At 39.5% G+C, this 16,172-nt stretch overlaps 1 protein-coding gene across 1 annotated transcript in view; it reads right to left on the reverse strand.

Moving 5' to 3' along the window:
• Window positions 1–16,172, reverse strand: part of eys (eyes shut homolog) — a 425,152-nt gene that overhangs the window by 65,892 nt on the left and 343,088 nt on the right. The gene's annotated exons all lie outside the window — the stretch shown is intronic.

Consider the following 16,172-nt stretch of genomic DNA (forward strand, 5'->3'; position numbering starts at 1 on the left):
CTGAAAAGACAAACGCTCCACAGCGGATAGTCCGGTCCAGTCCTCCTCTCATTAACGGCTTATCCAAGACTACTTCTGCTAATTAGCCAGGATAGGCTAATTAGCAGAAGCACTAACAGCACTAACAACCAGCTAAGAGGAAGAGAGACGGCGCCATCCATGCTGTTCTGCACAAAGTGATTCTGTGTTGACTACAATCCAACTTTATTTGAGGATTGGTCATAGGTAGTCATAGATCACATTTTGATCGTTAAATATTATGATTTTGAATTTGGTCTTAGTTTTGCTGATCATTTCTACTCATATCTTTCACTTTTATCTTATATTTTGACCTTTAAAGTCATGGTTTTTAATTTTATTTCATGTTTTGACTGTTAAAAACATTGTTTTGACTTTAAATATCATGTTTTTACCTTTAAAACTTTAAAGTTTGACTTTTTATCTCAGATTTTGAGTTTTTAATTTATCATGTTGACCTTTTAATCTAAAAATCATTTAGGTTGACACTCAATGGTTAAATATTGACCCTTTAGACCCAAATTCAGAATCCGGCCCCTGTTGTGATTGAGTTTGACCCCCCTGATTTAGAACAACAGACAGTCAGACGTTGGGAGAATAGGGAATGACATGCAGCAAAAGATGGAACAGGCCAGATTTGACCCCATAGTTGTTTGCAGTCACAGGATTCCGATAATGCAGGAAAGTTAATTCCTTACAGCTCTGAATGGACCTCTATGCTGCAGTTATCATCAGAAAATTTCTACATACACTGAGTATGATTTTTACACTTTACAACCACCCCCCACAGTTTAACCGATTTACCTGGCGTGTAGGCAATCAACACCACATATTACTCAGTCTTACAGACCTTCTAGCATCTTGTGATGAAGGCAGGCATCTGGTACTGACCTAAGAGGCTAGCTTAGCCTGTTTAACATAGAAAATCACCTCTTTTTGCCTGGATATTTCTCTACTTTCTGGACACAAAAATAGCTCAAGAATATTATTTTTGCACTTCAAATGCAAAATAGTAATCAGCACAAAACATGGTCTTTTGGTTGCATTATTATGCAGAAATCACTTCTTTGCCCCCATCTGGAGTTCTCTGCTGCTATGTGTAGTCATCTGCAAAGAACCTTAACCGCCCCCCTCAAGGACATTAGCCTCAACACGTGTGGCATGGGGACACCACCACTAGGCTACCAGCACCCCTACTACAGCCCAGTTTACAATGAAATATCAATAAATAAACTAAATTGATAACCACAGTGATACCAAATATAAGAAATAGTGAATCAGGCTCGAGACATGATCATGAGTGCTCATTATGTCATTCGGGATAAATTAATGATGAAAATGAGGGCACAAACCAGATATACATTATAAAGCTAATGAGCAGCGAGGCAATTTCATCATTTGACCCCCTGCATCTCTCTGGGGAAATATACAATTGTACCAGTCATTAATGTTGCAGCCATGATGTTAAGTAGCTGGTCTACTTGTGTCATATTGCAACTTTGGCAAAGTCAAGTGATTCCCTTGCTCCAATTCATCATTGGCTTTGTGCGGATAGTACACAATAGCAGCCTCTTCACAGGCTGTACATTATGCAGAGGGCTATACACTTGCGTTATTAATTCATTTCTGTAAGGGAATAATCTACACAATGCACCTTTGTTCCATACATTTTAGTCATTGTTTGCCTTTACACGTATAAAACAAGCCGCTCATTTATTGTTTGCCATTCTTCATCTTTCCACGTTAGGAAAAAAGCCTCAAACGTCTGCTTTATCCACCAGATGGAAACAATCAGGCCAATTGTCCTCATGCTAATATGAAACAGCCTTCTAGGACGCCTCCCTGAGGCAATCACATGCAAACAACTTCAGTAGGACTAATTAAATGTATGTAAATCAAGAGAGCTGTTTGTGCACACATAGGCACCGATGAATTAAGGCACATTTAAGTCTGCTAACATGACATGCAACCAGAGACTGAAGTACTAACACTTGTTTAGTGTATTTAAGTAGAACTGTCAGAATATTCATTTTAATTCTGTTCAGCGAAGTTTAATTTAGCAGACATGTTTAAAATTCTACTATTCAGTTAGCAGACGCCTTTGTCTAAAGGAATGTACGTCTGAGTGCTAAACTTTCACTTCTAGAACAAGCCGGCCTTTTTTACTGATAACACAGTAAAGTATTAGATCTCTCACAGCCACTCGTGTCATGATAGGGTCAAAAATGCACAAGAAGGGTCAAAATATATACAGTGCATTCAGGACCCCATCATGACGAAAGGACAACAGATTTTTTTTTTTGCAAATTTATTAAAAAAAAAAAAACTAATATGTCACATTGACATGAGTATTCAGACCTTTCACTCAGTACTGAGTTGAAGCACCCCTGGAAGCAATTACAGCCTCAAGTCTTTTTTTAATATACCCAACAGGCTTTGTGAACCCAGACTGGGGGATTTTCTGCCATTCGTCTTTGCAAATCCTCTCAAGCTCAGTCAGCTTGGATGGGGACTGTCGATGGACAGCCATTTTCAGGTCTCTCCAGAGATGTTGGATATAGTTCAAGTCAGGGCTGTGGCTGGGCCACTCTAGGACATTCACAGAGTCATCCCTAAACCACCGCAAACCCATCGAGCACCTTTGAGATGAACTGGAACAGAGGCCACTGGCCCGGGGGCCACATGCGGCCCAGAACCAACCCCTGTGGTCTGGCCTGTGGTCATGCCAGAGATGCAGAGGGCAACCTATTTTGCAAGTTCTCATAAATTCCCACAGTATTTCAGACCGTTGTTTTGAGGCGTGGCTGGCGATACTGACAGAAGTAGCCCCAAGATACAGGGTTTAAAACATGTCCTTTTCAACTCTAAACTCTGAAGCATAAAATTCACAATGAAAACTGTTGATTTAACCCTGTGTGGACTGACAAAAATTAATTTAATTTAATTTAATTTAATTTAATTTAATTTAATTTAATTTTGTTTAATTTTATTTAATTTAATTTAATTTAATTTAATTTAATTTAATTTTATTTTATTTTATTTTATTTTATTTTATTTTATATGTTTGTGCAGTGAAGTGTTTGGAAGTTTTATTTTGTTCAGCTAAATACTCCGTGTAATTGGTCAAGTTCAGATACGACTAGAACCAAATGTTAAAGTTACAGCTGTGCAAATTAAGTTTTTTTGGCACTCTGGGATATGCTATTTGCATAATTTCATTTTATTTTTTCATTATATTTATTTTATTTTCATTCAAGTGAAAAAATGTTTACACCACCTCAGGTTATGTTCAAATCCAGCTGTTGTGCTTTTAAGCATTTTTTTGTCATGTTGCCAAATTCAAAAGCGAGACTATGAATAAAAAATGCATAATTTCCTTAAAATTGATCTGTATTGGTTTGACATCAGAGATGTCAAGTAACTAAGTACAAATACTTTGTTACCTTACTTAAGTAGAAATTTTGGGTATCTATACTTTACTGGAGTAATTATTTTTCAGCCTACGTTTTACTTCTACTCCTTACATTTTCACGCTATTATCTGTACTTTCTACCCCTTACATAAAAAAAAAGCCTTGTTGCTCCTATTTAATTTCAGCTTGTTTTCATTACGGCTTGTCATCATTCAAAAAAAACAAACAAACAAACAAATAGAAACCCCCAAAAACCTATCCAGATAAATTGTGCCATCCGGATAGAGTGAATTTGACTGTGGTTGGATGAGAAGTATAAACATAATACCATTCCGACATCCTATTGGTTTGTACGCGATCTATCGCACCTGCGCACATGACACAAATCACGTCATACTCCAGCAAGGAAATAGCAGACGCATGCAGCCTACGAAGATGTCTGTGGCAGAGACTCAAGAGAACTCGAGCGAAATGTCCTAACCAAGCACCAGCGAGGAGGTTGGTAGCCAGGAAGACCAATACTTAAAGGCAACTAGTCATCATATCTTCTGCTCAATGACACACGTTAATGCTCAGTAATACACATATACAGTATGGTTTTTGAATGTATTTGCAATGTACTAAAATGCATTCATTTTCAATGAGCATAAATGCGGCTGAAACAGGTGCATCCCAAATTTTTCAACATTAACATTTTACTCTAAAATTATAGTCATTATGGCCTTTAGAAAAATGTTTTTTTGGGAGATGGGGTAGTGCACTATAGGCCTCTGTGGCGTGGCCTAAGCTTTTGTCCTTAATGGCATTTTTTCCCCCTTACGCTACTTTTACTTTTATACTTTAAGTAGTTTTGAACCCAGTACTTCTACACTTTTACTTGAGTAAAAAGCTGGAGTTGATACTTCAACTTCTACAGAAGTCTTTTTAAATCCTAGTATCTATACTTCTACCTGAGTAATGAATGTTAATACTTTTGATACCTGTAGTTGACATTTGACTTACCAGCTGCTTACAGGGCGCCAAACTTGTCTGGCCCAGCTACATTTCTTGATTTTAAAATTTTGCCCTGTTGAATGAATGGGCACAAATTCCCACAAAATCACTCCAAAATCTTGTTGACAGCCTTCAAGGAAGAGTGGAGGCTGTTGTAGCTGCAAAACGGGGGGCAACTCTATGTTAAAGTTCATTTATTTGAATGCAGTGTCACTGCAGTCCCTGTTGGTGTACTGGTCAGGTGGTCAAATATAATTGTCCATGTAGTGTAAAAATCAGTGGCTCCTTTTTCTTTCGTTAACAGAAGTATCTATTTCAATTCTTTTGTCTTAGCAAAGTCTGTGGCTTTAAATCCCCAAAGTGTAACATCTCAAGTAAAAACATTGCAACTATGAAACACTGAAACCAGTGTGATGATGCTGGAAAAGCATGAAACATCACAAAGTTGTTGCAACACTCCCACTTGCAGAGGGCATCTGAGACATTTTGGTGCTTACAGTAGCTTTTTCCACGGCCCGCTAATGCTGCAAACACTGTCCCAATGAGACACATGAGAGCACGCTTGCTTAGTAAACAGGACGATGCTACTTCATGAGCTCTTGTGAGCGCACTGAATGCTCCAGCAGGCTGATTAACATCAGGCATGCTCTGAGGCAAAGATGACTATTTATAAAGATGTCTACCTTGCATGAATGGATAGGAATGAGCCACAAAGCCCAACGTCATCACCACCACCACCACCGCTGCCGCCGCCGCTGCCGCCTTCACACACAAAAAAAACAAACACAAAACCACAATGGATTTTCTTACACAAACATGTGAGGGAATCAGACTAAAAAAGGGGCTGGGGTTTGTCTCACGCAGAGATGAATCGCTCTGTAATTTCTTACTGAACTCCCTGAGCATCGTTCAGCGCTAAGTCTCACAGGACCAAGAATAGAAAATTCCCAACTTGAGATAAACAAACAAACAATGCATGAATATTTTATTTTCTCCAAACACAAAATCCACAATATGGCTGTGATCGTTTTTGCTTACTCAATCATCATTTATGCATTTCTTCATCTGGCTAATGTGCTAATCATGAGTGATTTGTCATCTCTAACATCCTCATTTAGACCGTGTCTGGTGCATGACTAATTTAGTGCAAGTAAATGCATAAAAGAACTTTCTAAAGGACCATTTCTAAAATCTATTACCTGCAAATATTCCAGAAGAGCACCTTTAAACAGAGATGTTTGGTAAACCCATTTGTTTAACAGGCCTGTTTGAATGTACCCTCTTCATAGTCCCCAAGCAGGAAGTTAATAATGCAGGTGGATCATCATTAAAATATCACTTTTGCATTAAACATCTAAAAGTATTGGCAACAGATGGCAGTAAAACATCATGCACTACGCCGGTGCCACTGCAACAGTTTCATACAGCCTGATAAGCGAGATGTAACATTTTTTTCTAATGGCTTATTATTCTAATCATATCTCAGTTTCTTACAAAAAGCAAATGATAATGTGGAGCACGTTAGTGGTGAATTCATAATGTGCAAGTCATTTAGTGATTTAGAGTCAAGAGTCTATTAGTTCTGCATCTAGAGACAATGCTCAGCGGTGTTTCATAGTTTGTAAATGGGTCACACAGATTCAATTCACACCAAAAGCCCCACCTGTTACTTTTCTTTTCAGAACAACAGGCTGTAGAGTTTCACATCAGATGTCACTGAAAGAGAAAAATAAGCCCCCATATGCGCTATCATCATGTATTATTATAAACTGTCATATCACCTACTGCACATTATGTCAGCAGGGATCTGTTTGTTGGTTTTTCCTTCAGTACAACAAGCCCTCCTTGTATGAGACCATAATCTGCACCTACTTTGACTGTAATGCCTGCTCCAGCTCTGGTGCAGTGACTTCCTCACACGCAGCACTGCAGCATTTGCTGCATAATTTGTGCTGTGACTGGCAAGCCTCAATTAATTTGGGTAGCCTGTGTTCTATCATTATATCTCCAGCAGAACAATTAGACCCAACACAGCAAGTCTCTTTGCATTGTTGGGCTATACAAAAGAAACATCCCAGCGAGCAGGGAGGGCTGCTGGAAGCTTCTTCAATGAATCTTTTATAGGGGAGCTTGTCAATACAATACCATGCTGATTACCACGTGCTTCATAAAGTACACTGCCTTTTATTTACATTATATAGAGAGGATGTGGGTTTAGAAACTAAGCATGGTGCTTTATGTGAAGAATCCAATTCTCACCCAGTTGAACATACGGCCTGGCACTCCTCCAAACACATGCAATTTCCCCATTGCTCTTGGATGAACCCTGAGAGGGAAAGGATGGGCTCTGCCCACTGATAGTGTAGTTCAGAAAAGTAATCAATGGCTATTTGCTAATTACTTTTCCAAATAGCAAAGGGATTACTTCACCCATTACTTAGATAAACTCTAATTACAACTGTGATTATTTGCTTTTGAGTTACCTACAACCGTATAGACACTGCGCTTAAAGATTTCAGAGTGGCAGAAGTCTGGGTGAGTTTCACTTTTCCTGACCTGGATTCACATCAGTTTCTCTCACTTTGTTGAGGTCTTTTGAGGTGAATTAAAATTGGATTTCTCAGACTTTGAAAATTTGTATGTGATGGGTACAATTTCATCATAAAAGTATAAATGTAAAGGATTCCCTGTAAAATAAAGATGGCATATCTTGGCTTTATCAGTGCTTCAACAGCTACAAAACTGACAGTAAATCTGTGAAGGCTCTTAGAGGAACTTCTAGTCTTTATTGGCAGTGTGCTATCATTAGAGGACAGCTAACTATATTAGTGGCTAACAGCTATTTCATTTGATTTAACAGGAAAACCTCACTGAGATTAAGAATCTTATTTACAAGTGTCTTTAAGTACTGAGTAGCTACTGAGGAGTTGTCCAGTAAAATATGATCTTTCCTTATTGGAAAGAAGAACAAGAAATCAGATCTCCAACCAAGCTGTTCAGGTAAAGTCACACCTCTATTATAAAGCCAAATACATGGAAAAATTGACAGTGTTGATTAAACTCACATGACATAGATTTAACACTTCAAAGATCCTGTAAAGTGAAATCCAAAATTTTTGTCTTAACACATGTTGGAATATGGTTGCTGTAAACATGGGAAAACACTGAGATCTACATGTGACTGAATTCTTGGTTTAGGCTGTAAAAACGTTTTTCACCTCTTTCCTGGCTTGGTTTCATGTGGGTGGGGCCAATATGTGGGCTCAAGATGTCACAAGCCCACAATAGTGAATGACCCCGCCCCTCTAACACTACAATAAAAAATCCAAGTATCATAACAGAAATTTGAGCCAGAAAACGGACTTGTCTTGTTTTTGGCAAAGAGCCAAACATGAAACATTTTTTAAATCTCAGAGGATCATATTTCTCCTGAGTGGGCGTGGCTTCAGCTCATTCAACAGACACGCCCAGAACCATCCTGGAGCAGATTTTACTGCCTAATTTTTCATGATTTTAAGGCTTAATTTTATAAACTTAGAGATGTTTAATTTAACTGAAAATTGACCTGGGGGTTCATAACACAGTGACCTATCAGACAACAAACCCAAATATATAGATTTATTTTCACTTTACAGGGTCTTTAAAATTGTCTGAATCAATCCGCACTACATATGGTACAACTACACTTTTAAAGGGTCAAAAGTCTACAATATGACAGAGGTGCAGTAACTCTTAAAACCTGTGCGTACTATGCATCCTTTAGTAGCACCTACAGTCAAATTCTAACTCAGTGGAAAACTTTGCCCATGGTGCAAATGTTTCTCATTTGTATAAAGCAGGGTTTCTAAGCTTTCAGAAACTGTTTGAATTTTTCCGATAGCACAAACGGTCATGCAATTATGGTCATGTAAAGTGTGCTTCAACAGCGCGTCGTCGACGACGTGCTAGGAGTAAAAGGGTTAAACTGGCAAAAACTGGTGGAAATTTGGTGAAATGGGATAAAGCATTGGTATAAACTGGCAAAAAAGGGTTGACTGAGAAAGGAAAAAATAGGCAGATGGCATAATTTGTTAAACTACCAAAATTAGGCATATTAAATGGTGAAATGTGGTTAAAATGGGAGAAATTGGGTGTAAAAAGTGGTTAAAAGGGGTCAACAGAGGCAACATTAATCTTAAATGACAAGAATTGGTTTAGAAGTGGCAAAAACAGGCAGAAAAAGTGGTAGAAAGAGTTTAAAACAGACAAAAATAGGTGTCAAAAAATTATTCAAAGGGGTAAAAATTTTGACAAAATTGGTGTAAAGTGGCAACAATGTAATTTAGAAGTTTTTTGGGGTGTATCTGGAGACCCCCTCTCAGTGTCTCGTGACCCAACTGGGGGTCCTGACCCCAAGGTTGAGAACCACCAACCTACACCGCTGAACCCGTTGGTGGTTGTGGGGGGCTGGAGCCTGTCCATTGGGTGAGAGGCAGGGTACACACCGGACTGGTCACCAGTCAATCACAGGGCTGACATATAGAGACAGACAACCAGGCAGCTCACACCTACGGACAATTTAGATTCACCAGTTAACCCAATGAGCATGTCATTGGTGGTGGGAGGAAGCCGGAGAACCAGGAGAGGACCCAGGCATGCACAGGGAGAACATGCAAACACCGCACAGAAAGGTCCTGACCGGGAAGCGTACCAGGAACCTTCAGCACTAACCCCTGTGCCACCGTTAGCCCACAGGATCTAGGGTTTTTGAGTTAAATTACTGGCCAACAAAAGTCAGGGCATCTCAACTTCTACTTCCTCCTATATGCATTAGTGATGCATTTGCTGCACCGATCCCGATTTCACAGGGTTTCATGTCAATGCGCCCTCGAGGGAGACGCTGAACTCACTTTGTTCCACAGTTATGTGTACAGGAAAAGAGACAAATGCATTGGACAAACATGTCTGCTTAATGATGAATCAATAATTTCTAATTGTGGGATTATAATCCTACAAATAAATGTTTTATGTGTCTTTGTTTGCTGCAAGCCCTTTGTGTTTGAATAAATGCTGCCAGAAATTTGTTTTTCTGTATTCAGAAGCAATGTTAAAGACATTCAACAAATGTTTGACTTCCAAATAAGCATGATATATTGGATCCTTTGCTCTGCTTTGATATAATCAGCCATAACACTGTAATTTCAGAAGCATCCCACAAAGATGTAAAGAAGTGTGCAGGGAAAGCACAGGACGGCCTGATGGCCGGGTATTGATGCACAAATACCTAGTGCACTTTAGAGTGAAATGCAACAGTCTTTAAAAGCATCAGCATGAATATCAAAAGCTGAGAGTTTCTAGACACATGCTTGAGACTTCCATTCCTTTGACTGTAGAGAGAGAAACGCACCCATAAAATTGGCATAAATTTGAATAATAGCATCTGCCAGCCACTTTGAGTTCACCTGTGACAAAGGAGAGAAAATGTGATGCTGCAGAATGCTATGTGTCATCCTCTTGATCTCTGACAGTGTGAACCAAATTTACAACAACAGACAAATCTAAGGACAGCTGGATTCAACCAAAAAGCAAACACAGCCTCACAAAAAAAAGACCAGGGGGGCATTCGGAGACTGCCACTCTCAGCTTTAATCGTCGCGTTTTTGCCCCAAACAACCCCAAAGGAAAACTCACCAACATCAAAAAAGCCAAGTCAACAACAAACATGTCCTCCTGCAATGAAAAATGACACAGCTTCTCCTGTACACTCCCCTTTTGTAAAATTATACGGCAGCACAGGACGGTTCAGAAATGGCCCTTATGTCTTGTGTTTGAGCTCTCCAAATGGGTTTTGAATATAATAGTACAGAAATAAAATTAAGCACTCCCAGAAACAAAAACCATACTTTAAAGTTGCTATATTATGGTAATGTTTGGCGTTTTCACTCTACTATCCATCTGCCTGTCTATTTTGCATTCTTCCTCTGGAAAACACAATGCAGCGTAACACCATTACATTCAGAAAATCTGCATAACTATTCATAGTGCGCCTGAATAAATATGAGCTAAAATATTCTGCTTTCCTCAAACTGAAACTGCTATTTCTACACTGACTGCAGCTTCACACAGGGTATAAAAGTGAAAGTAAATCAAATGCAAACGCCTTTCTGCTCATTTTAAAGAAAGGTCTAGGCAGAGTGTTTCATGTTTATAGCAGTGGGTTTGAATTGTTCTCATTGTTTTAGTGCAGTCTTGCGCTGAAAAAGCTCCTCTACAAAAGGGAAAATGTGATACATTCAATTATGTTTACAATCAGAACAGGCTGCTTAATACGTGATTGAATATTCAGTGTTTTTTTCTTTCAGCTCTTTCCCGGGAGACAATTAGTGACAAGGAGTAGTGTAAGCAGTGGTGGTCGACATCTTACTTGAAGGAAAGAGGGGTGCAATTTTGACAAATTGCCCATGATGTTCAACTTACTTCATTATCTTGATACAGCCCAAAACCTATCCTGTACAACTTCTCTAACCTCAACTCCATTATGCAAGAATGTTTCTTTTTCTCTCACACATTTTTTTGAAAATGTATCAAAAAGACAAAACTGAATGTTGGATGGGGACTGTCAATGGACAGCCATGTTTAGCTCTCCCCAAAAATATACGATAGGGTTCAAGACGGCGCAGAGATCTTAGGGGGGGCGTGAGGCTTTGTCTGCTCTGAGGCTGCCAAAAAAAGGTTGCTATAACAAAGTTCTTTTGTTAAGAAAAGTATGCATGGACCTTTTTTAGGGTTGTATCAGTAGAACAGTTAAAATCTATGTTGATTTTTGGCAGCAATGTGTCACCTTTTCTTCTCTCTTGGGTCCTTGGGGGGCTCTGCTTTTCTGAAGAGCGTGTAGGAGGGGCTCCAAGGAAAAATTGTTGGGAAACACTGCTCTAGGGAACCTTCAGTGCAGCAAAACTAGACAAATAAAATAAATAAGTTGTAGCCTTCCCTTGATCTGTGCCTTGCAACAGTACTGCCTCTGAGCTCTGCAGGCAGTGCCTTAGACCTCATGGCTTGGTTTTTGCTCTGATATGCATTGTTAGCTGTGAGGCCTTCTATAGACAGGTGTGTGCCTTTCCAAATCATGTCCAATTAGTTTAATTTTCCACAGGTGGACTCCAATCAAGGTGTAGAAACATCTCAGCAATGATCCAGAGAAATGGGAGGAACCTGAGGTAAATTTAAAGTGTTTTTGCAAAGAGTCTAAATACATACGTCAATGTGACAATGCCACAAAAATGATTAGAAACAACAACAAAAAAAAAAGAAAAAGAAACAAATTAATAAATAAATAAAACAGTTTTTGGTGCTACGATTAGTGTGGTTATTATTCAGGTTCAATATAAAATATGGAAATCACAGCTTAATTCAACAATGGACCATGGTTTTGCTGACCTCCATGGGCCCCCAGTTTGGCTGGGCCCTAGAAAGCTCTCCCCTTGATCCTAATCTGCAGCCTTGGTAGGACCATTGGGTTGAACTATTTTAGACTGTGTGGCTTGTGCTTATTTCTATTTTTTAGGAAACGGTTAAAAAAATCCCACAGGAAACTTCTTTTCCTTCTGTTACATCAGTTATCCATATTTATTTTGATGCAAGACTGGGACTGAACAATTTCATGAAAATACAGGGGGCAGTCTGGCATTACAGGGGGAGATTAAAGGTCTTTTTTTTAAGACACAGAATAAAGCACAGCCTGAAGAAAAAGGTCTCCTGTGGAAAAATAACTTTGCTTTGAAAAAATAGGAATGATTTGATATTTTATAAGGACCCGGGCAGTCATGGGTCCTTGTAATTGTCCCCACTTTCCTCTGTTTTCAGTGCTCCTGGCTTGATATGAGAACATAATGGAAATAGCCAGTAATGAGCTAACAGAAATAGCATTGCAATTTTAGTAATTTTACAATCTTTTCACTTAATGCTAGCTGTGCTGCTGCCTACTGAGTCCATTTCTAAAATCCGCACAGCCAAGTTCAGTTGAATACATGTGCTTACAAGTTCACGTGAAAATAAAGAGAACATACAAAATCATATTACTTTCCAAGCAATGTTGATGTGAAGCTAAGCATAAGTGTAAGCAGGAAGACTGTTCTCAATGCTTTCATAACAATCCCCACTTATTTCTCTCTGTTCTTTCCTGTTCAGGTGATCAGCTGATTAAGAGCGGTCCACTCTCAGACCAACCAGATATAGAAACAACCTCTCTGTCCAATCATCTTCCTGTTGTCAAACTTTAAATTAGTTCCATCTCTGTCCAAGTTCAGCTCGTCATTGTCAAGTCTAGATCTTCAGTGACCAAGTTCAAAGCTTTCAGTATGGTTCTTTGCTCTTTGATAAAGAAATGGCGTCCATTTTCTGTGCTTCTATGCCTCATGCAGTGGCCATTGTTTTGCAGCTTGAAGTACAACTAGACCACGTTCTCAACAACTGACCCTCAATGGTCTGTCTATTCATAGTTTGGGCACAAACGTTTCATACTGAAGCTTTTCTAGATGGATCTGCCTCACGACAGGCATAGGATCTGGCCAGTTTATGAGTTTTACATGGTTATCAGTATTCATCTCTTCATTGGCCAGGTCCAGATCATCAGATGGCCACAACACCTTTGAGAGTGATTGCCAAAGAATTGCACGTTTCTTATTCATTTCTAAATTTGTACAATTAATAACAATTCACTAAAAAGTATGCCTCCCCTGTCTGACTTCCTGTTTAGGTCAAACTATTCTGACTGAAGGGCCTCAGGTCACATCTCGCCCAGAGATGGGCTATGGTGTGTGTTCTGGAAACACAAGCACTCACTAAAAAAGGGAGCAGAGCGCAGCTCTGAGCAGCTGGAGATGAGAGGTCATAAGATCACAGGAGAACTACGAGTTCACACAGGAATATTATGTAAACAACAAATTATTTTAGCTTGATGAAATTGATTGGCTTTTCCATTTGATGTTGTTCTTTTTTTGTCTCTATTGTGGATAAGTACATATGGAAGCTAAAAGGTTTATGCTTCCTGGAAAAGATGTGTAGTTCTTTTTTTCACCTTAAAGAGAACTTTTCTTTGCCCATGGCGCTGTTGCAGTTTAGTGACCATCTGACTGATCGATGGCTGGGGGCTTGTGCCATCGGTTGGGTATAAATATCGATATACAAGTAAGATTAACAATCAGGAGGTCATTCATTGGAACCTAACATGCCAGATGGACTGTTTCATATATCCATTACATGGGTATATTTCACATTCATCTTGGAAACCTCTCATACAAAGGGTTTGGGAAGGGCAAGAATTATCAAAAAATTCTTGTAAGGTGATTGGATGAATGTCCTGTCTGCCACATGCATTACGGGCCAATCAGAATGATAAAACAAAATGAAGTAGGCATGCGCAGCCTCAGTTGTAACCTGAGCTCAACAGTAAGTTGCTGCCATAGTTTATAAACAGTGGAGCTTGTTGGTGGTTAAACAAGAGGAGCTTTCTGTGTGGTCCTTGCTCTTGTTTCAATAAAGTATAGTGGCCTAGTTCTGATAAAACTGCCACTATACTTTAGCTACATCCAAGCTAATTGCTACACCAGCGGCAGCAATTGTAAATACGATCTTTACAGTCCAACCAAACTCCTATTGTAACTACTACAAAGCAGGTTGGGGGAAGAGCCAAAACATTTTTTTCTGTCATGAAAGGCTTTCAGTGCTTTGTTTGCTTTTTTGTATTGCAGAAATGTCCAGTTCTGATAAAACTGTCATTATACTATAGCTTTATCTGAGCTAAATGCTACAATGGCATCAGCCATTGCTACCCTCTTCCAGTACAACTAAACTCCGCCTATAGCTACCACCTCTGTCTCCTCAAATTGCTCAATCCCGTTTTCAGACCTGGCACATCCTTTTAGACTAGATCTATGGGGGGTGGATTTGCCTGATGACAGAAATTGAGTATGGCTCTCTATGTGGACTGATGTATTCAGCACCAAAATTAGACCTGGTGTGTATCTTGAGTCGAACAACATGGAAAGGTGCTTTCTCACAGGTGCTGATGATGGTCTGTAGTGGAACTGAGGAGATAGACTACAAAAAGGAACAACTTGATCTGGTGTGCCAATGGCTGCACAGAAAGACTAAGAAGAATTAGAAGTTTAGTCTCAGAATGAGCATAAACATGGTGTTGCACAGATGCATCCTCTGGAAACTGCAGGGAAGACTTTTGAAAACAAAGACTGAATTGCAAAGTCTCAGTGACAAGCAAACAGACTATTCAGTGTTTGTTGCTAAGTTTTGGAATACTTAATTTTACTTGATCTATTGCCATGTATAACCTTAATTGGTTTTAAACTTGAGCAGGAACACTTTAGAGCTTAAAGATTTAAGCTGCAGCAACAGCTGTGTGAATCACCCACTAGAGACCTCCTAATGTCATCTAAATAACTCTCCACAACTCTAAACGTGTTGTTGTGTGCTCATCACTGGAGCTACTTGTGGCAGCAATTATGTGACTATCAAAACAACAGTGCATGAAAGAGCAAGCAGGGAGAGACATAAAGAGAGGAAAAAGGGCTTTTTTTTCATCGCACATTGTGGTATGCCTTTCAGAGGTGTCACACACTTCTTCATGTCAACAGTGTTGCATCAGTGTAAGAGGCAGCTTTGTAGTAAACAGAGCAGCTGTATTTGTATGAAGGCAAAGGCAAATGTTTTCTTTTTCTCTCATGTCCCGTTTGCTGTCATAACAAGTGCTCGAGATAACTGTGAGATTTGAGGGTTGAAAATAAAAGAGTCAAGTCAAGAGGACAAAAAAGAGGAAAAAAGAGGACAATTGGCCTCTACTAGAGCATCTTCAGGCACTCCAGATTCTCCCCAGCTGGGTGTTGGAGCTTTGACAACCCCTGCCCTGCACCGCATGCAGGCTGACAACACACTGACCCTGACTCATTCAGCACTGCTAACTATCCTACAGGCGAGCTAGGTATTCACTGCTCAAACGCGACAAGATGATGTCACACGCTCATTTGCATGTGAATGAAATTGCTGAAGCGATGAAGAATAAATAGAGGCAGAGCTTAGCAGCAGACCCCCACTCATTTTTCCCACCGGCTCACTCTGCCCTGCAGTGTGCGAGCTGTAAGCCTGTGTATGCACTATGAAGGCAGGAGATCAGTTGTGCATGGGGAAGCATTGTGATCAGACCTATTTGGATGAGGGAAGCCTGTAGTGAAAATGCAAGAGGATCAAATACTACAGACATGTTGCCAAGGAGTCAACAGTTTGTCCCTTTGTACTTGTGGCTTTTATAAATCGTTATACAGGAGAACACGTGACGGTAATTTCATATCTGCAAAAGGAAGAAGTAATTATTTTTGAATATCAAAATATTATCTAGCTGAGCTTCTTTATTTGACTCCAGCTGAGATACTGCTATGCAGTTTATGAACCGTGCATCATGGCACCGAGCCTTACACAGGAAGCTTTCCATACTGCGACACTACTTAATGTGCTGTATCGCAAATGTTGCTGAACCTCTGTCTTATGATATGCATTCAATCCAAAAGATGGAACTGAAGACAAAGCTTCTTGGCTGGGTTTATTATCCGTGTTCAAAGTTTCTTTTTGTTTAAAAAAACTTTTTTAAATGGACATACACTATATTGCCAAAAGTATTCACTCACCCATCCAAATAATTGAAATCAGGTGTTCCAATCACTTCCATGGCCACAGGTGTATAAGATCAAGCAGCTAGGCCTGC

This window comes from Cheilinus undulatus, linkage group 6, assembly GCF_018320785.1.
Source record: "Cheilinus undulatus linkage group 6, ASM1832078v1, whole genome shotgun sequence".
In the NCBI taxonomy this organism is placed as follows: domain Eukaryota; kingdom Metazoa; phylum Chordata; class Actinopteri; order Labriformes; family Labridae; genus Cheilinus; species Cheilinus undulatus.